This window comes from Phoca vitulina, unplaced genomic scaffold, assembly GCF_004348235.1.
Source record: "Phoca vitulina isolate PV1807 unplaced genomic scaffold, GSC_HSeal_1.0 scaffold7, whole genome shotgun sequence".
Taxonomy (NCBI): Eukaryota; Metazoa; Chordata; class Mammalia; order Carnivora; family Phocidae; genus Phoca; species Phoca vitulina.
The window spans coordinates 61,369,697-61,390,518 of NW_022589710.1; the positions used below are offsets into that span (position 1 = coordinate 61,369,697).

The window sequence follows — 20,822 nt, forward strand, 5'->3', positions numbered from 1 at the left end:
CTGGCCCTGCCCCCAGAGCCCTGCCCGGAGCTGACTATCGCCCCCACCCCGGGCTGTGGGCTGGGCTGGGGAGACACCTGGCCCCCAGCTCTGGGCACACCGGGCCCCCCCAGTTGCTGCCACTGAGTGAAGCCTGGGGAACCCAGGGGAGGGGGGCGGGGCCCAGCACCACCCCAACCAAGGGGAATGGTCTGGGTTGGGGTCCACCTCAGTGGCTGATGGCTCAAGATGCCTGTCTGGGCTCAAACTCCAGGCCCCACCCCCCGAGGTCTGTGTGTCCTTGGCTGTCACACTCCACCTCCAGCCTGTCTCCTCACCCCTCCACGGGGAACGCACTGCTGCAGGGGCAACGCTCTCTTGTGGCTTCGGGCCCATCGGACAGGAACCTCTCTTCTCTAGAGGCGCTGGGAAGAAGGGTTGCTTTTGGCGCGGCTGGAAAAGGGGCCTGGAGGCCCCACAGGCAGCTCCCACTCCACTCCGTCAGGGGAGCAGGGGAGCCTGGGGCCGGCCTGCGCTCTGGGCCCTTGGGCTCCCTCTGCTTGGGGGGGCAGGGCAGGCTGACCACGGTGCTCTGGCCGCTGGTCGGGTGAGGGGTGCTGCCGACCAGCTCTGGGGGCGGGGGCTGAAGTCTGGACACGGGGAAGGACCCGGTCGGAGGCCACAGGCCTGACCCACCTCCCCTCCAGCGTGGCCCACCGCTGCTGGCCCCCCGATTCCCACGAGCACTTGGCAAGTTAGCGTAACTGGCCTGGCCCATCCGCCTGGCACCCCGGGCAAACTGGGACAGTTGGTCACCCTCTTCTCAACTGAGTCAAGGGTCACGGTGGCTGGGTGGGGGGAGGAGGGACAGGATGGGTACCGTAGAGTCCCCATCAATGCCGGCCTTGGGGTATTCAGATAAAACCATATGGAAATAAGGCAAGCAAGTTACCGTTACGGAGCCCAGCCCTGGGTTTGTAGCAGAGCCTCAAGGAACGGACACAGCCCCACACTCAGCCGGCTCCTTCCCACGCCCCGCCCCCCCCATGGAAGACAATGGACAGTCCTCTTTATAAGGATATTTTTATTGAAAATTAAAAAGGCATGGTACTTTCTTCCTTGTAAGTAGCATCCAGCCTGCCTCCCCTACCCCCTCAACGCTGCCGGTCCTGCCCCCTGGGTGTTCTCCGCACAAAATCCACAGTAGTGTCTCGCTGGTGGACAAGATGGCCCAGACCTCACGTTTGTCCACGGAGACAGAACTCCTAGAGACGAGAGCCCTCTTCGTGTGTGCCCCCGGCACACCGTCAGGAAGGCAGATCTCAGAGTGTTGACATTCATGCATTAGACAGCGTGCACGACCTGGGCTGTTGAAATCAGACTTTGTACAGATTTGGAGAGTACAGTGATTTTATATAGATATAGATATCTCTTTAAATATATATATATAACTATATATAATATATATGTCTATATTTTTACAGCTATTAGTCTTTCTTCCAAAACTTGCTTTAGAAGCTTCTAAGGAACACCTAAAAACTCTGGGAGATCCTATAGGCCATTCTAAGTTGGGCTCAACTAGGAGACAGTTAAAAAATATCTATTTGAGGAAAGGCGGAGAAGAAATGCGCATTTCATTCTCGACCTCAAGGTTTGGGCTAGTCTGAGGATTGATCTGTGTTGAGGGACTGCAGATACATTCCTGAAATAAACGTTCTGAGCTCAAATACCAGGCCGAATGGTTTTTTTTTTTTTTCTTTTTTCTTGTCACTTAAGCCAAAACTCCGGTGAGGTTCCCTCGTTGCCACATGTGGGAGTTTCCAAATGGCCAGTTCTAGGTTTGGTGGGTTGACTTCTCACGTAGATTCTTTTTTAAGAACTGGGTTCTTCTCTTGGTTTTCACTAACTGAGCGATAAGAGACTTTATAAACACAATTTGGGGGAATTTATGCACAAATGTTAGCTTTTCCCAGAGCCCCGGCTGTGTCCCCAGGAAAGGGGACGCTGGCCCCAGAGCACGGTGGGTGGTCATCAAAGTTCCTCACAGGGAGCCTTGCCAGGGGCTGAAGGATTTAGCTAGTTGTAAAACCTCCCAGGTTGAAGCCAGGGTCAGGGAAGGTGGGATTGTGCAAAGCGGGCCTGTGCCCTGCCTCCCTGGGTGCCTCTCCGGGCTGGCTGCCCACCCCTCCAGTACCCCTTAGCCAGGATTCTCCCCTCTGACTGAAGGGGCCTTCCCATCCCATCTGGGCCCAGATTGGCATGTGCTGAGAGTGGGGGTCCTGCCAGGGTATCTGCTCAGGGCATAGGCAGGGGACTTGGCAGGAGGCTATAGGCTGTGAGGGAAAGCGTCTCGCTGCAGACCCACACCCTCTGGCCTCTTGTCATGGGCTCTGCATCCCTTGGGGGGCGTGGAAGGCATGGGCGCCCGCCAGCTGGGGGGACGGACCACGGCCACTCGTGGTGTTGTGCCATGCTAACGTAGGCAGGGAAAGCAAAATCCAAATCCAAACCCAAAACAGGTCCTCACACCGAAGGAAAACTGAAAGGAAGAAAGAAGCCTTTCTCAGAGGGTCTGGGCCTGGGCCTGTCCTCAGCCTGTTCCTGCTGACCTGGGGGTGGGATCCGGGTCAGGGTCTCAGCAAACTCACCTTCTCCCCTCTGCCCTCCGAAACACAACGGACCACAGACCGCTCCACGGCACAAGGGCTCCGGGACAATGGATTTCCAAGGTTCAGCCTGAAAGGGGACTTGTTTTCTATCAGGCTTACCTGGATGGGAAAGTCTCACCGTGGCCCAAATCCCCTCCAGAGAACTACACTTGGTGGTCTGTGAGGTGGACAGGACCCACCTAGCTAAGTCCCTACACAGAGAGAGTAGAACCACGAGGTCAGGAGTGTTCTCCCAATCCGCCAGGGGAGACCAAACCACAGGCCACTGTCGCCACGGGGCTAGTCATGTGCCCACAGGGCCGGTGGCCCCCTGGGAAACAGGCCGGTGGACGGGATAACCAGGCCTGGAGGGTCTTCTCATTCCTTCCCTTCATCTACCAACCCCTCCGGAGGTTTCAGCACGTTTAGAACACAAGACCTGGGGAAGAGACATTCAGAGGGGAGCACTGGGAGAACACCACCTCTTTGTGGGTGAGGGGAGGCCGGGGGCTCTCAGGAGAGAGTCTGAGTACCTGGTTAGGGCCTCTGGAGGTGGTCAGGGAGACCCAGCGCCAGGCTGGGGCAGCCTAGCCTGGAGCGCCCACAGAGGGCTTGGCACAAGTGGTGGCCTCCGCCGTCTGAAGGCAGGGCCTGGCTCACACGGTGGCGTCAGTCGCTATGAGGCTCAGCTGTGGGAATGAGTCTGAGGACAGGCAGAGGGGCCTCCGTCCTTCCTGGCTCCCTGGCCTGGTGTTCAGTGAGTTGTTTTGCCCCTGGAAGGTCACACACTAAAAGAGCCCCTCTGTCTGCTATCAGGAGGGGACTCCACAGGCTGGGCTCACAGCCCTCCGTGGCACGGGGTCGGGGGTCTAGAGCCAGGGGCCCCGGATGTGGGTGGGAAGGGGAGGGAGGAGGCAGGCCCTGAAGACCGAGGACAGTCGCAGATGCGGTGACAGACAGATGTGTGGGAAGCACCTTTGGAAGGGGACATCTCGTGGCTGTGTGATGGCTTCTGTTGGGACGCATGGTGAGTGGAGAAGCGGACAGGCTTGCTGGGGAGGAGGAGAGGTTTTCTGGCAGGGGAGTGGCCCCTGGATCACCTCTCTCTTGGCTAAAGCGGGATGCCTCCCCAGCCCAGCGGACAGACAGACTCCCTGCCTTTGTCAGAGCGCGGCTGGAAGACGGGACATCAAACACAAGACAGGGAGGAGACGTGCGGAGCTCGGGGTGGCGGCGCTGGCCCTGGGAGCTGCGTGCAGGGGATCCTGGCTCAGCCCGGTGTCTGCGCTGCCCTGCCTGCGAGCTGACCGGGGGCAAGGCTGGGAAGAGGTTGGTTTCTCCTTCGGAAGTCCTGGACAAGCCCAGTGTCAGCTCGGGTCCACCTGCTTTCCCGGGTCCACTAATGCCACCAATGTACCCCTGTGGCCAGCGGGTCCGGGCTCTGCAGACTCACACCACGGCGCTGTTCACGTCCACCCCTTTGTTGCTCTGTGAGGAGGTCATGGGATACTCAGCAACACTGGTGCCGTTCTCCTCTTTTCTCAGTGGTTTCCTGGGTGGGGAGGCAGGGACAGCCGTTAATGACCAGGGACTGGGGTGGGGTATCATGTCCCACCACGCTCTGTTTTGGGTTAGCATCCTTGGGCTGCTGGTCTGAGGTGAGACCACCTCAGAAGCTGGAGGCGGTCTCAACGAAGGTGACTGCATCATGTGTCATGCACACCAGGGCAGAGTTGAGAGTGAAACAGGGGAGCTTTTAATAATGAAGCAGGGACAACAGGCAGGAATCGGGACTGTTCCGGACAAATGAGAAAGGAGAATGTATGGTCAGCCTAGTAGGACACAGGGTCGGGCTTTGATCGATCTCATTGATTATGAGCAAGCAGATGTGAAGATGAATATTTGGGGGTGCAGAGTGAAGGAGGAGAGGTGCCAGGGGCTGGATTTTGCAGCCTTGCCTCTGTGTGGTCAGAGGTAAGCGGAAAATGTGATGAAGAAGGTGGCAGTGAAGGCGATGCTGGTGGTAGTGATGGGGGTTGAGGTGGCGGGAACAGTAATGGGGTGAAGTTGGTGGTGGAGGTGGTGGTCACGGTGGTGCGGGTGGTGGAGGTGGTGGTGAGGGTGGGGGTGGTTATGGTCGTGTTGATGGGGGTGGATGTGGTAATGGTGCTGCGGCTGATGTTGGCGGGGGTCGTGGTGACGATGACAGCGGTGCTGGTGGCAGAAGTGGCAGGAGTGAAGGTCCAAACTAAATGAGTGCCCACTAGTGGTTCTCAAACACTTCATGTTGGGCCACTTGAAGTTCATTCAGAGACTGTTTAACCCCAAGAGCCACTTCTGCTATCCATACACGGCTCAGGGAGGCTGGGAGGGAGGCTTTGAGAAGGCTCTTGCTCACGGGCAGGGGCTCTGGATCTGCAGTCCTACTTTCTGGCCTGGTTCCAACCCCACCTCCTCTCCTGACTGGTTCAGGGGGGCTCCAGCCTCCCGATCTCGGCCACTTACAGGCTGTGGGGCCCAATCCCATATTGCAATACTGCTGCCTCTTGTGTGAAGCTGAGGCCCATGGGGTCGTCACTCAGTCACCTCCTCTGTCCCCACTAATGCTGGGGCTGAGCCTAAACCGGCCTTTGTTGTGTGTTGTCTAAACTGAATGTCCAAGGCCATCTTTGAAAGCCTGGTGATTGGTTGCTTCTGCCTTCTCAAATGTCCCCAGAGCCTTCCCAAACCCAGGCTGAGGAGGACTGGTACCTGGTGACCAGTGGGTGCCTATGGGACAAAGTCTTAGGTGAATCAGTTTGGGGGAGGCAGGGTCTGCAGGGTGGTTATCAGTAGCTTCATGGGTGGGATTATCAGGCCTGCTCAGAGGCGACACCCTGAGATCACATCTATTAACTGTTCCCTTTTTCCTTGCAGCAGAATTAGCTCACAAAACACAGAGAAACCCAAGTGCACTCCCTCCGGGTGTCGGGCTCAGCCACGGTGGCTTCTAGAAACATGAGATGCAAACCAGCCCTTCCTCCTGGGGCCCATCACACTTTGTGCAAAGCACTCTTGGTTACAGATTTTCTTGTCCCCTCTCACAATGGTACCCTGAAGAAGCTAGGCCTGGGGTTAAGAGATTCATTTCATGGGGAAACTGAGGCTTAGGGAGAGCTGTCACTTGCCCAAGGACCCCCAGCTGGTTGGGGGCCACCTGCTCCTACCATATCCTCGTCCAGACATCTTTCCATTAAGTCAGCATCCCCAGCAAGCATTGTCCCCCAACACAAGGGGTTCCCATCGGCTTGGGAAGGCCTTCCTCCACCCTCCTCCTGGAGAGTTCCAAAAGTTCTCAAGAGTCCCATCTCCAGGAGGCCCGTCTCATTTTGCTTGAACCCAGCACATCCCAAGAACCCCATTTATGGAGACGCTCAGGGACACTTTCCAGAACCCCCAGGTTTGTAGGGGTCAGACAGTTGCCTTGTTTGTGATGGGCTTGTGGAAATGACAGCCTCTGAGCCAGCCTCCGTCCCTGGGCCTTTCCTCCTTGGTCTCCTTCCTTTCTCCCCTGGGCCACCCACCCCTTTACAGGGGCTTCGAGCAGCTCTGACTTTGCTGGGTGGGCTTCATTCCTGACTCTGAGTTTGCATGGCCCAGGAAATTGGGTGGGGTGGTGCATTTCCTACATTTGTCATCAATCTACAAGGGGGAGGATGGACATCAGAATCAGGATTCCAGAAAATAGGAACAGACAAAAATCTCTGAGCCCAAACCCACACTGCTTTTCTCCCTAGTAAATGTTCAATCTCGGGCTAGGTCTGAAAAGTCAACCGGAGCAAGTCCGGGTCAGGGGAGATTAGGCTGAAGGGCCTTCCAGAGTGGATGATGGAGAGATGAAGAAAGGGGTCTGGAACTCCCATGGAAATGGGCAAAGCATGGAAGGCACAGAGTAGGAAATCAGCAGGATTTCTTCTGCCAGGAGAAGAGGTGAAATTTCTAAAGCCAGGCTGTGCTAGGAGACCCTTTCGCATTCCCTGGAGGCTTGGAGGGAAATGTTGGCACAGAGGGCCCAGCAGGAAGCAAGCCTGGCTGGAGGGACGCTGAGGACAAGGCAAGGAGACAGCCTCGGGGCCTTCTTGATGGCCCCAGCCAGCTTCCCAGGCAGGAAAGGACAAAGGGCGTCTGGGCAGGGGTTCCACCCAGCAAAGTGGTACTCGCGGCTGGCGCAGCGCCCCCCCCCCACCAGGAGCACTCCAAGAGTCTGGGCATGGCAAGGGGAGCGGGGGGTCGCTGTCCCAAGGGTTCTCCTGAGAAATGGACCTGGTCTGCTCCCCTCCTCCACCAGAGCTGAGCCCTCAATCACTCTACTCTCTGGGCTGTAGCCCCAGCCCACTCCCAAAGCCCTTCTGGGGTTCACAGAAGCCCAGTGGAGTCTGGGGTTTTAGCTACAGCGGGAGATGGCTCTGCCTCACCCCTCCCCGCTGTCCTTCCTCTAGCAGGGCACTTCACGGTGATGCTGCCCAAGCGTTGGGATGTCACGGCTCAGTAAACCCAGGCCCCACCACTTCCAGCTGTGTGATCTTGGGCAAGCCACTTAACCCCTCTCTGCCTCAGTTTCCTGGTCTATAAAATGGGCACAATAATGGTGTCCATTTCATAGGTTTTTTGGGAAATACATTAATGTGGGTTAAGCACTTAGATGAGCATCTGGCATACAGTAAGTGCTCCATAAGTGTTTGTTAGCTCTCAGTACTGCCGTTGGAAAGGGGTCAGCGGGGAGCTGTCCTGTGGGCAAGCGGCGGCCAGCCCTCTCGGTCTGCACAGACTTCCTACCTAATGCATGCCCCGTGGGGCTCCAGAAATGCCAGAGAGGCTTGCTGGGACCCAGCCTGGCTCCGCAGTGCCGTGAGCCAGCCAGGGCTGGTCCCACTAAACCAAAGAAAGGCATCTGCACCCTGGTGCAGGAAGGGATGGCCACAGACGACGCCCTACAAGGCATGGTTCCTAAAACCAAGAGAAAGGGGAGTGAGCTTTTCCTCGGCCGTGCCCAGGATTCCTGCGTGCCGGAGGTGGGTCCCCCACCCTGGACCCCTTCCCCCTTGCCCGGCCAGCAGCAGGTACTGCGCGGTCTTTCCATGGAGCGCTGTGCTGATGGCTCGGGGGGGCTCAGGCCACCAGCCACGGCCTCCACGGGAGCCGCCTCCCCGCGCCGCCCGCCTGGGCAGGGAGGGCCAGGACCCAGGCGCCCCTCTTGTGTCCTGCTGACAATGACATGACAGGTCCCACCCTCAGCCTGCTGCTCTGCCAGGGGAGCTGGGGACAAAGACAGCTCTGAGGAGCCTGGCAAGGGAGGGCTGCCAGCTCGCTCCATGTCTCAGGCCCCCCATGGAAGGGTCTGGTTTCCGTGAGGTTTAGAGTCTCAGACTCCCTCTTCCGAAAGCATCCATCCTCCCGGGCACCCACCCCCGAAACACACCCCACCCCACCTCTATACACACACCCACCCATACCTACACACAGACCTACACACACCAGAGCGCCCATACATCACACCCATGCACACCCCTCACACATACACACCCCCTTCCACGACGAGATGCCTTTGTCGCCTGCAGGCTTCTCCAAACCTGGGTCAAGAAGCCAGGAAAAGCCTTTGCGAGCCACCCAGGGTAGTTGCTGAAGAAACACACCCTCATTTCTAACCCAGCACACCTCCTCCCCTCACCTGCGTGAAGGTGAGTCAGGGATGCAGCTGAGGAGCATCCTCACCCTCCGACTGAGCCCCCGGTTGGACCACCTCCCGAGGGCTTCCTTGCCCAGCCACCTCCGGCTGAGCAAGCTGAAGGCGGGCGTCGGGAGGCTCGCGGGCTGGCGCTCGGCCCTGGGACCCAGTCAGCAGGGCCGGGCATTTGGACCTCACTCCGAGGGCTCCTTAAATCAGGGACTCCTGTCTTACCCCTCATCCCGCCCCACGACCTCCACCCAGCATGTCTACAGAGATGAATTCAGGGAGGGATGGAGCTTCCTGGTGACAAAAGGGCCCCGAGAAGCAGGGACCCGTCTGGTTCTCCCATCCACTGGCGCCGAGCGTGCCCACCATCTGCCTGCCTTTCTGGCCACGACTGGCTTGCAGCACCATGGGCCTCACTGCACAAAGCTGCTCCCCCTGCAGCCCGCCTCCCACCACCAGGACAGGATTCCATCTCCAGCCACAGCAGGGGGGTCCCTGGTTGGGGGCAGGGCGAGGGGGCATACATGAGCCCAAGCGAGCATCTCGGCCCGAGGCAGATGGGGACACACAGTGCCCTTGCCTCTTCTGGGCTACATCTCTTGCCCTCGAAGGGAGGACTGTGCAGGTGATAAAGATGAGAGATACCGTGGCCTGTGGGACTCAAGAGAAGCCTGTGTGTTGACCCCACCACTGGGGAAAAGCAAGCCCTGGGCTGCCTGGAGGGCGGCTGTGAGCCCCGGAGGAAAGACCACCAGCCCCGGAGTTGGAAGACTGAGTCTTGGTCCTGCAACAAAGCACAAGACTCCGGTCCCTGAGGGGCGCCTGGGTGGCTCAGTTGGTTAAGCGACTGCCTTCGGCTCAGGTCATGATCCTGGAGTCCCGGGATCGAGTCCCACATTGGGCTCCCTGCTCAGCAGGGGGTCTGCTTCTCCCTCTGACCCTCTTCCCTCTCGTGCTCTCTCTCTCATTCTCTCTCTCTCAAATAAATAAATAAAATCTTAAAAAAAAAAAAAAAAAAAAAGACTCCAGTCCCTGAATCCAGCCGAAGTCCCCAAGGAAGTAAGATGGTCTCGGAGCGGCCACGGCCATGTATCTGTGCTCAGCACTCGGCCAGAGGTGGTCCCTCCTCGGAGCGCACTAGCTTTGACTCGACTCGTGGCACAGTCAGACGTGGTGGTCTGGACTGCCAGCCAGAGAGGCTGGATTTGGCGCCTGGGGGGTGGTGCTATTACAGGAACTTATAGGGGCAGCAGGGAGAAGTGACAGATGGGAACGGTTGGGTCTCAAGTGTCCAGCCACTGCATCAGGCCCCGCCCGGCCCAAGAGGTTTTGGCACAGAGCTCCAGTCTCAGAACCCCAGGGATCCAAGGGGCCTTCAAGGTGAATGTCTCGCTCCCAGAAGTTCATGTGAGATGAGGCTGGATGAAAAGGTTCCACTCCTGTCCCCAGTCCCTGTCCCCCCGCCCCGGTCTTGTCTTCCTCCTGCCCAGCTCTGGTCCTGACTGTGCATGCCGGCAGGGGCCGGGGGAGAGGGCTGGGCCGGGGGTGTGCGCGCCGGGGCTGGGGAGGAGGCAGCAGATGGAGGGGGCCCGCCTCAGTGTGTCATGCCCAGGCGGGAGGGAGGCCGGGTCACCCGGCGCATGGGGAGGGAGCCACTGAGTCACTGCACACGCACACCAGCTGGAGGACAGCATGAAGGCGGAAGACACTGGGGCTTGGAGGGAGGGGAGCCGAGCTGGAAGCCCAAACTTGTGAAGGGGAGGGGCCAGGCATTTAAAACCGGGTGCATGTTATCTCCTCGAAAAGCAGATTCTACTTCAGGGATGCCTGGGTGGCTCAGTTGGTTAAGCGACTGCCTTCGGCTCAGGTCGTGATCCTGGAGTCCCTGGATTGAGTCCCGCATCGGGCTCCCTGCTCAGCAGGGAGTCTGATTCTCCCTCTGACCCTCCCCCCTCTCATGCTCTCTCTCTCTCATTCTCTTTCTCTCAAATAAATAAATAAATAAAATCTTTAAAAAAAAAAAGAAAAGAAAAGAAAAGCAGATTCTACTTCACTTACCCAGAGGGAGAGAAAAAAACTGAGTTCACTGAAATTCTCAATAGAGTTTGCTAATTTAAAAGGTAGAATCTGAGGGCACCTGGGTGGCTCAGGCAGTTAAGCATCCAACTCCTGATTTCCGCTCAGATCATGATCTCAGGGTCAGGAGATCGAGCCCCCATGTGGGCCTCCGTGCTCAGCGGGGAGTCTGCTTAAGATTCTCTCTCCTCTTGCCCCTCCCCCAGCTTGCGCTCTCTCTGGCTCTTTCTAAAATAAATAAATAAATTAATTAATTAATTAAATAAAAGGTAGAATCTGGCAAGTCTATGTAAACAAGCCTCCATTCAAGCCACAGAAAATCACGGAATAGTGACTACGCGCCAGATGCCACCGGGGAGATGAGGGAGATAAGAGGACCGCTCCCCCCACCCTCTGATGTGCGTGCAAGTGTGCACGTGCGTGTGCACACAGTCCCTCACACACATGCGGGGGCACATGCACGTGTAAACACCAACATTAACCTGCCTAGAGCAGAGAGCAGAAACGTAAATCAGGGAAAGCTCCAACTCCAGGGCTGGGGCCGGGAAGAAGGATCTAGAGCAGCCCGAGACACAGGTCAGAGGAGGTGGTGTCTGAGCTGGGGCCTGAGTGAGGAGCAGGAAGGGCTGAGCTGTGAGAGGAGCAGCAGTGTGTGGCTAGAGGGAGCTCCCTGCGAGCTCGAGGAACAACGAGGAGGGCTGGAAACCTCCGTGACCTGAGCCAGCTCTCTTCCCCAGCCTGGACTCAAGTTTCCTCCCATGACCCAGGAGGCTCATTCTGGCTCAGACCCCACAGGAAACTCGCTTCCACCCCAGGCCACCAGGTCTTCTCTACTTGCCACACAGTCAGCAAGAACCCACCTTTCTCGGCCACCCCCCTCCCAAAGCTCCAAAGAGAATGTCAATTCTAAAAAGAAAATGAACTTCGCTGGCTGATTGGCAATGGGGTCTGTGATTTAGGGAAGATCTTGAAACAACACCATGGTGTCAGGCTGGAGAGAGACAAGGATGGGAGAGGGAGCGGGCTGAGTGTGGCAGGTTCCCAGGGAGCTGCCGGCTGTCCCGGAGCGGACAGAGCCTCCAGGCAAACCCGGCACCTCGGGATGGATCACCTGAGGTAGCAGTGCACAGGGAGAGGAGGTGTCGCTGACTCCAGGGCAGCAAGCACATCGCCGCACACGAGGTGACTGAGCCGCAGACAGCACGCTGTCGTGCCAAGGTAGACTCTAATCACGACCCCCACCCGGGAGGCCCCTGTGATGGGGACCAGGCAGTGTTCCGTATGTCTGTGGGCCCTGGGAGGGTGGTGCTGAGCCTTGCTTCTTGGAAAGCCAACAGATAATGTATGAAATGGAAAGAAAATCCTCATAGCCATATACACAGTGCTCAGAGCATGGAGAGAAAGACCAGACCACTGACACCCAGAAGCGGTGGTCTCTCAAGAATGTGGCTGTGGGGAGAGGGGGGGCAGTTAGGGGGCTGCTTTGTTTCTTACCAGGCTTGTGGCAAGTTGACGTTTTCAACTATGTGCCTGTATTACCTCGATAAAAATGTAAAAAGGTGGTTGTGGATGTACGGAGCCCTAACGTTTCTTTCTAACCATAAAGCCGCGTCAGGAAGCAGGCACAGCGTTCCCGACTCTTGGGGTGCGGGGAGCACCCCCTCTCCCAACCTCTTCTCTTTCTCTCCTCCAGCTCTCTCGGATTCTCCCCCTCCTTCACAGCACTCAGGTTTTAAAAGCACGTTATTTATTTGCATAACAGTTAAAAAAAAAAAAGATTATTTATTTGAGAGAGAGAGAGAGAGAGAGCATGAGTTGGGGAGGGGGGAGTGATGGGGAGAAGCAGACTCCCCACTCAGCCGGGAGTGGGATGCAGGGCTTGATCCCAAGACCCCAGGATCAGGACCTGAGCCGAAGGCAGACACCTACCAGATGGAGGCCCCCAGGCGTGTGTGTGCGTGTGTGTGTGTGTGTGTGTGTGTGTGTATTTAATCCGCTTACACCACTAGTGAGGGGCTGAGGGCTCGTCTTGTGAATCTCTACATCCCTGGCACCTAGTCTAGTCCGCAGCACACAGTAGGTGCTATTTGTGGACCAGGCCGAGGAGCACCAGAGCCCGGCGACAACGTGTGTGCTCGGGCACCCTCGGGTGCGCACACCGGAGCTCACTCCCAGGGAGCAGCACGCTTGCTCACCGCCCGCAATCAGCGGTCTGCGGGATCGGCCACACCGCTCTGCAGCCTCCTATCGTCTGTCCACCAATACCTTGTCAATCGGAACGAGACGGCCGTCAAGTGGCTTAATGGCAGATCGATGGCAGAAGGTGAAGGCCCCGTGCCACGGATGACCGGAGGAGGAGGAAAGGTGCTCTTTGGGCGCCTGGGGTGCAAGGGTGACTCGAGGCGGGGGGCCTGGAGGGGATGGGTGTCACCTGTTCTCTGCACGAACGGGGGGGGCTGACAGAAGTTGCAAATGCTCCCCTAGGACGGTGGCTTCACCCCTGAGAGTCCGTGGGCCTGTGAACTTCCTCCCGCTGGCCTGGCCCTCCTACCTGCGCCCTGGCACTTTGTCTCAGTGACTCACACCGATCTTTGCTTGGTTGAGGTCCCCATCCTGTCCTGGACCAATAGCTTCTTTCCTTGTGTCTGCTTTACATTATTTCCGCTTGGTAGTCCCTCCAGATACTCCTCTCCTGGGGGTGGTCTGATCAACACTGTCTCCTCCCCCCACCCCCCCACGAGGTGTGTGCCTCGAGGGCAGGGACTGTGCCCGAAGCACCCAGGACGGGAGCTCAGCTTGGAGTCTGCTTGGGACTCTCTCTCTGCTCCACCCCCTCCCCTCGCTCTCTCTCGCAAATAAATAAATAAATCTTAAAAAAAAAAAAAAAAAAGAAGAAGCTGCTCACAGCAAGCTCATAGTAAGGAGGAAGCCACTGAAATGTAAGCTGTGTGGGCTCCCATGGCTGGGGACCCTGCAGAGTTTGGGGTCATTGGCAGGGGACCTGAGGGCCACTGCATGAGCTAGTCCCGCTGTGAGAAGCTCCCCTTCTGAGCCCCTTGGTCTGATGAACACCATTCCCCTTCCAAGAAACCTCTCAGGGCCCTGGGTCTGGGGGAGGTGCCCCTCCTTGGGCTCCCCGCCTTGGAGCACCCCCATCCCCGAGCACCATGTCACCCAGCTCAGAGTTGGGACTCTGGGTGCATTTGTTGACTCACAGGACGCAGTTTGATTCACTAAGTCTGTGAGTAGGAAGTGCTGATTCGACCCCACCTCCCACCAAGGTCATGCCCAGTGAGGGCACTGTGGGGTGCTGCTTCTGCACCTGCTCTTGTCGCCTCCCATTCCTGCAGAGGCCTGTGGAGCCTGCGGCCTGCACCCCAGATGCCAAACCAAGCTGGCGTCTCCAGAACCACCTTGCTACCCCAACTGATTCTAGAACCATCCTCCCAGCAATCAGGCTCCCCAAGGCTGTGTTGGGGCCATTCACAAAGATCTCTTGGAAATCCTCCCCTAGGACATCAGGCTGTGAGAGTTAAAAAAAGACCTGGGTTTATCACTGAATTTTCCTTTTAATGGTTTTACAGTGACATGAAATGCTTTTGTTTCCTGAGCGAAGAGGCATGTTTCAAATGAATTATTAACCAAAAAGAATTGGCCGTGAGCAAGAAATCCTCCATTGACTCTGGAGAGAAATGCACACAGATAGCTGGCTGGCTCGATGCTATCTCTTACAGCCCCCAGCAGAGGTCAGCCCGGGCAGCAGTAGGGGCCATCTGCTCTCCCACACAGCTATAACTCGGGCTGCCCCCTTCTCCCTCCCCCAAGGGGTTAAGCCTCTCCCACACAGGCCTCCTTCCAGGCCAGTTCTGGGAGTGCTGGCCTCTATTTCTGCCTCTATTTGACCCTGAAGAGAGCCCCCTCCAGTCACTGACTATTTGTCCTTGTGGGTGAGGATGCCCTTTCTGGATGATGAGGTCTGGAGGAGCAGAGGGCTGGGTCTTCTTCCCATGTCCCAGGCCTTTCGAAGAGGAGGATGCGGATCATGGTGCTGTTGCAGAGCAGGGACTGTGCTGGTCTCTATTTTTGCCCCCACGCATCCATTCCATCCTCTTCCTGCCCTGTGCCTTGGGAGGCTGACGCCTACCACTGCGTGTCCCGGGCATCCCTGTGCCTTGGGTTTGGCCAGTGAGAGGCGCCCTCGGGAGACGAGGGAGGGTGGAGAGAGGTTGGGGTGTATCTCCCCTACCTTTCCTGTTCTGGGGCTCATTTCCATCTGTTCCAACCACAGCTCCTGCTAAGCGGCCCCTCTTGAGTCTCGGGCTCTCTAGGTTCTCTAGTTACTGTGGCACCATTTCGTCCCCTTGTCCTGGTCCTAGGGGCGCTTCCGCCCCCCACGGCCACGGTCCTGGAGTGCTTCATCAACCCCATTTACTCCCAGGACCCGCCCAAACTCCTGGAGGAAGCCTCGCCCACACTTCTGGATGGGAGACACGCCCACACCCCTGGAAGGAACCCAGCATACACTCCTGGAGGGAGCTCCGCCCACAGCCCTGGAAGATAGCTCCGCCCACACTCCTGGAAAGGAGCCCAGCCCACACTCCTGGAAGGAGCTCCGCCCACACCCTGGAGGAAGCCCCGCCCACATCCTTGGGAGGAAAGCCCCGCCCATACCCTGGAAAGGAGCCCCGCCCACACCCCTGGAAGGGATCAACTGAGCCATGTGGCCTGAGCTTGGTGTCTTTCCAGGCCACTGACAGATCCAGGAACCAAGAGCTCAGAGCCTGTGGAAGGGGACAGAGGGCAGACAGGAGGCCCCTCAGGCTGCTCTGAGGGGAGGGGAGGGGGCACCCCCACACGCCTTCCTGGCCGACCCCCAGCTCCACTGGGACAAAGCCCAGCACCCACAGCTGGCCACGCCGCCAGTCAGCTGTTAATGTGAGTTAGTTCTCCTCGTGTCCTCCTGAAGTTGGAGCAGACAGCACGTCTCTCCCGAAGTTTGCGGCAGAGAGGGAAGGCAGAGGTGACCGGAGAATGCTGCCTCTCTTTGGGGGGGGGGGAACAGTGGGAAGGGCGTCCTTGAGGGGACAGTGGCCCCTCTCTGGCAGTGCTACTGGTGGGTCTTGCGTGCTCTTCCTGGCAAACCTCCCGTAGCTCCCTGTGCCTCCCGAGCCCCAGCAAGCTGCTCAGCCCGGTGGGCCAAGCACCTCCCCGTCAGGCATGCGGCTCCCTCCAGCCTCATCTCCCACGGTCCCGGAGCTTCCTGGTGTCCTGGTGCTTTCGCTCACACAGGTGCCTTTGTCTGGAAAGTCTCCCTGCTCTGCTTCTCAAAATCCCCCTCCCACTGCAGCAGGCTCTCAGCTCAGATGCTCTATCGTCCCGATCAGAGTTAGCCATGACTCCTCCGGCCAGCGCCACAGGCTGCCAGCAAGCCTCCCACAGCCTCATGGCCACCTGCCTTGTAATGCAGTCATGGTCATGCGCGTATCTGCCCCCCACCGCCCTTCGGTCGGGTGAGCAGCCCATGGGCACGGCCCGGATCTCACCTGTCTCTGCCCCCACAGAGCCAGGCACACAGTAGGCCACTTGGAATCAGATTGGCTGTGTCCCCGGGGGGTCTCCCAACGTATCCACTTTGGTCTCCAAGGCCAGGCCTCCCCCTGAATTGCAGGGTCTGGGAGCCTTGGAGCCTTTCTGTCCATCTGTCCTCCCTTCCTCAAAGTAGCACCGCCACACCCCAGGTGCCCGGGCACCCTTGAGGAAGGGCAGACAGGAATAATGAGGTCCGCTCTTTGCTCAATCCTAGTGATACCGGCCGCAGTCGGGGCTGGGCTTTGGGGTCACGTTCAAATTCGGAGTCCACTGCTCCCTGGTTGTGCCATTCTGGGCAGTTCCCTTTACCCCTTTGCACCTGGTTCCTCATCTGTAAAATGCAGTGGATTGGAAAAAGATGTGACGAAGATGAACTGAGGGAATGTTAGGGGGGCCAGGAGCCGCCCCCCACACTTGTTGAAGAGACGCTGGGCTACAGCTACTCTCTTGCGACTTGTCATTGTTTGTGGACATTATCTGATAGCATGAGGGCAGGGGGCTTCTAGAAGGGGCTCTTGGCCGAGAGGCAGATCCCCAGGGTTTGGCTGATCCCCGGGGAGCTGCTATACCTGGGCCCTGTCCCCCTCGTGTCCTGCCAGGATGCTCCCACTCAATCTGGCCTGTCACCCTCCGTGCCTGAACATGCACTCGTTGTCAGACTTTTAACTTGATATTTTACTCTTTCTGCTTTTGAATTATTCGAATGGAATCACATAGAACAACGGATTGAAAGCCTAAAGTGAAATAGTTTAGGTGTTCCAATTGTTCTTAATAGAGACCCCCTAACTTTGGGCCTTCGGGAATTTTCAAAACCTTTATTAGAAATATATGAACAATGCCTAGCACCCTTGGGTGTTTTGCAACATTTTTGTTTGTCTTTTGACTCTCTCTTCCCCCAAGGTCCCGGGAAGCTGGGGTAGACGGGGAACATTTTTTGGAGGCTGGGAAGTCTGGAGGTCAGGGGACCTAGGGGGGGAGCTGCTGTGCTGTAATTCCGGGGTGGGGGGAGGGGCATCCACCACATGGCCTATTCTACCAGACTTAGGGGCCCCGGACACAGCTTAAACCTCAGACCCCAATGACAGCCACACTCGGCTGCAGACCCCTGCTCCACGAGGCGGGTGGTGACTGGTGATCATTTTTGAAAAGCAGGGTGAGTTGGTAGTTACAGAAAGGACAGCGAGTGTTTGTGAAAGTGAGTCTGCTGTTTGGATCATTTACGACTCCCCTGGGGCACCCCTGTTCATCCTCCAGAACCCAGCTGAAGTCTTGTTCACTGAAAATCTTCTCTGGGGCATCTCAACCTCTGTCTTCCCCCCAGAGAAGCCTGGCTCCCTGTGTCACCCTTCCTCCTCTATCTGCAGCTACTGGAACAGTGGACCCCTACGCAGTATTCTGCAAGCGCCTATTGTCTGCCAGGCACTGAGGAGTATACATGTTGCGCATACTGTTGACAGAAGCATCTCACCATGCCTCGTGACAGTATCTGGCTGTCATTCTTCCCCCCCATTTTACAAGTAGGGAAACTGAGGGTCAAAGAGGTTAAAGTGATTTCTTCCTGGTCCCACAGTTTGAACTGGTATCTGAATTTAGATCTGACTCCAAAACCCAGTTCCTACACCAAACCAACATGGCGCCTCCCTCCAGTGGCTCCATCCCCTAACCTGCAAGGATTATTTCCATACTCTTAGGTCCTAGGCGCCTTGAGTGAGCTCCGCAAGGCAGGGCCTGTTACTTCCAGGTGGGGGGTCACTATATATATACATGTATACATATATATGGGCATTCACTATACATTCTTTCTGCTTACTAAATGCTTAACAATTTTTATGGCTTAAAGAAAGATGATGGGGGTGGGCGGAGCAGCCCCCAGCCCAGGCGGAGCCCCCTCCGGGCTCAGAGCCCCGGGAGCACTCACCTTTTGATGGCTTTGTAGCAAATGATGACAAGCACAGTGAGAAACACCAGGGAGGCACAACATACCGCAATGATGATCACCAGCCCCGACCACCAGCTTTCCTCAGCGGGGCACGAGGTAGAGTTGGGGGCTGAAAGACATAGTGACAGGCTGAGTCTCCCCCGGATGAACAGGTGCCGGCCGCGTCAGAGGTGGACTGTTGTGGGTGACACCATCATCAGTCCTCCGCCCTCCAGGATGGAGGCTCTCTGACCTGTCCTGCCGTCCCCACCCCCACCCCAGCGGCAGTTGACATCATGGCTGGCCCCCAGCCAGACACGTGCTCCGAGCAGGGGTTAAGCGCTGAGGCCGGGGCCATCCATCCTCCCTTGGCATGAGCTAACTGACAGCAGGGTCAGGTTTAATTTCCCATGAAAAATAACAGAACATCTCATTCTCTCAGTTGAGGCATTAAATCCGCTTCCTCTGAGGGTGGGGGTGGGGAGCAGGGCTCACAGGGCTCACACTGCGGGAGGAAGGAGAGAAAGGGAGGCCCATCAATGTCAGTGTGGTAAGTTGATTTCTTCTAAGAGGCAGGCTGTCTCCCTTCTTGGATTTGGCCCATGCGGTGAGTACCTACAGCTGCCTTAATTTGCACGGGTGGCCAAAATCTGGAAAAGTGTCACCGACAAAGCATCTGACCCTGGGTGCCGTGGGGCCCCTTGGTCATTACTCAATCCATGGAGTCTCTGAGGGAGCTTGTCCTCCTCTTGGCACCAGTTATGTGGGGCTGATAACGAAGCACAGGGGTAGATCAGGCTCACAACAAAGCTGGTTCGCTCTCCTGAGAAAAGCAGAGATGTCACACAGCCTCATCCCAGAAGCTCTGAAATGTCCAGACACAACTGGAAAGAAGTGCCCTGAATTGCAAAAGAAATGGGGGGGGGGGGGAAGGAAAGAGAGAAAGAAGAAGGGAGAAGAGGGAGGGAGGGAAAGAGAGAGGGGGCTGGTGAGGGAGTGAGGGACAGACGGATGGACAGATAGACAGACACTACTAGCTTTGGGCAGGTCTTCAAGACCTGTGACTCTGTGTAAAGGAATCAAAACTAGGCTCTGGGCTCTGAGTCCAATGACTAATAGACACCTTCAGGGACTCCGCAGCACATGGGGAATAAGGGAATGATTTCCCAAGGACACTGTGGATGGCTTCATCTCCATCATCATTCTTACTATGGACGTTGTTGTCCTAATCATCAAGGTGTAAATCCCATATGGTGACTCTTACCCACTGGAAGTGTGTGGTCTGATCGGCTTTGACAAATACGTTCACCTGCCTAAGCCACAACACTGTCATGACATAGAATATTTCCATCACCCCAGAAAGTTTCCCTGGGCCTCCTTCTAGTCAATCCCTGCCCCGCAGGCCACCACTATTCTGCTTTTTAAAATCATTGATGAGATTTGCTTGTTCTTGAAAGTTCGCAAATGTAATCATGCAGTGTGTGGCTTTTTGTTTTTGTTTTTTTGCTCCTTTCGTTTAGCAAAATGTTCTTGAGATTCATCCACGTTGCTGTAAATTTCGGCAGTTCCTTCTTTTTTACTGCTGAGAGGTATTCCATTCTATGAATAAGCCACAATTCGTTTATCCGTTCACCTGTTGTGGACTCCTAGGCTGTTTTCAGGGTTTGACTTTTGTGGATAAAGTTGCTAGAAGCATTTGCGTGCGTGGTATAGATACGTTTTGTGTTTTTCTTGGCTAAACGTCTGGGAGTGGGCTCGCCGGGTCCTAGGGTGTGTGTGTGTGAGTAACTTTATAAGGACTGCCATGCTTGTTTTCCCAAGTGCTTTTTCTCTTGTATATGCCTGCTGGGAACAAGGAAAGAGAAACAAGCTGGGCAGAGGGGTTATAGGTTACTGACTTGTTACCGGATTGTGGCATTTTTGCAGCTGGGCGGGGAGACGCAGGAAGTCATGATTGGCTTTGCAAGGAGCAGGTGCTAAAGCCCCGTTAACAAATGCAAGGTCCCCAGATGTGGGGCTCAGATCACCACACAACCAAGCAGATTCGGAAATGCTCCCTGAGCGATGCCAGGGACAAGGGTGTCACCGAGCCACGGGGCTGCTCTCAGCCAGGGCGAGATCAGGCCTTTAGAAACCCCAACACTGAGAAGATATAGAACATGAAATTCAAAATAGGAATAAGCTCTAAAATAAGGGAAAGGAGATTGAAGAGGATTCTCTTTTTCCCCATGATGAATGTCTTCAGTATTTTTTTGGTGAAATATCAAACACAAACCTCTCTCTTCCCCCCACCCCCAGAGAAGCCTGGCTCCCTCCCTCCACCCAGTTCCTCATTTTGGGGCGTCCCTGGCTTAGCCGAGTCTTCCTGGAGTGACCCAGCACAGATCCAGGCCCAATCTTCCCTACAGTGGTCACTGTAGGACAGTCTGAAATGCTACCAGATACATGGGGTCCCAACCCTAAAGGGCTTGTCTCCTTGTTTTCACTGCAAAGGGAAGCAATTTTGGTTTCTGTCAATTCTACCTCAGGCTGTAAAATTTCTGGACCAAGTCCCAAGGGCCATGCCTGCAGCCCAAGGGGATCCTCACACCTGCCCACCAATGGCCCACAGGTGGCTGGGGCTCACATCACCAGTGTGTATCCTCAGCTGGGGGCAGCCCCCCTCCAGAGGGCACTTGGAAATATGGGGAAAGGGGCTGTCTCTGGTTGCCACAGTAAGTGAGCCCAGGAGCTCCCGAAAACAACAGTAACCTGGATATTCCTACAAGGTCGAATTGTCCCTCCAAAAATGCCACCAGGGCATTTGTTGAGAAATCCCATCAACTGGAAACAGAAGGATTGTTCCTAAAACTCATCTGCAATTTGACACTCAATTTCAGAGCGTCTCTTGTGATGTTCT

The 20,822-nt window shown here is 56.4% G+C and overlaps 1 long non-coding RNA gene across 1 annotated transcript; it reads right to left on the minus strand.

The window, feature by feature from the left end:
* Nucleotides 1–1,092: 1,092 nt before the first annotated feature.
* LOC116633256 lies at nucleotides 1,093–18,101 on the minus strand. The gene is made up of 3 exons (XR_004299594.1): nucleotides 17,924–18,101; nucleotides 7,443–7,613; nucleotides 1,093–4,179 (listed from the first exon to the last, which is right to left on the minus strand). It is a non-coding gene; the product is annotated as an uncharacterized LOC116633256 (long non-coding RNA).
* Nucleotides 18,102–20,822: the final 2,721 nt, after the last annotated feature.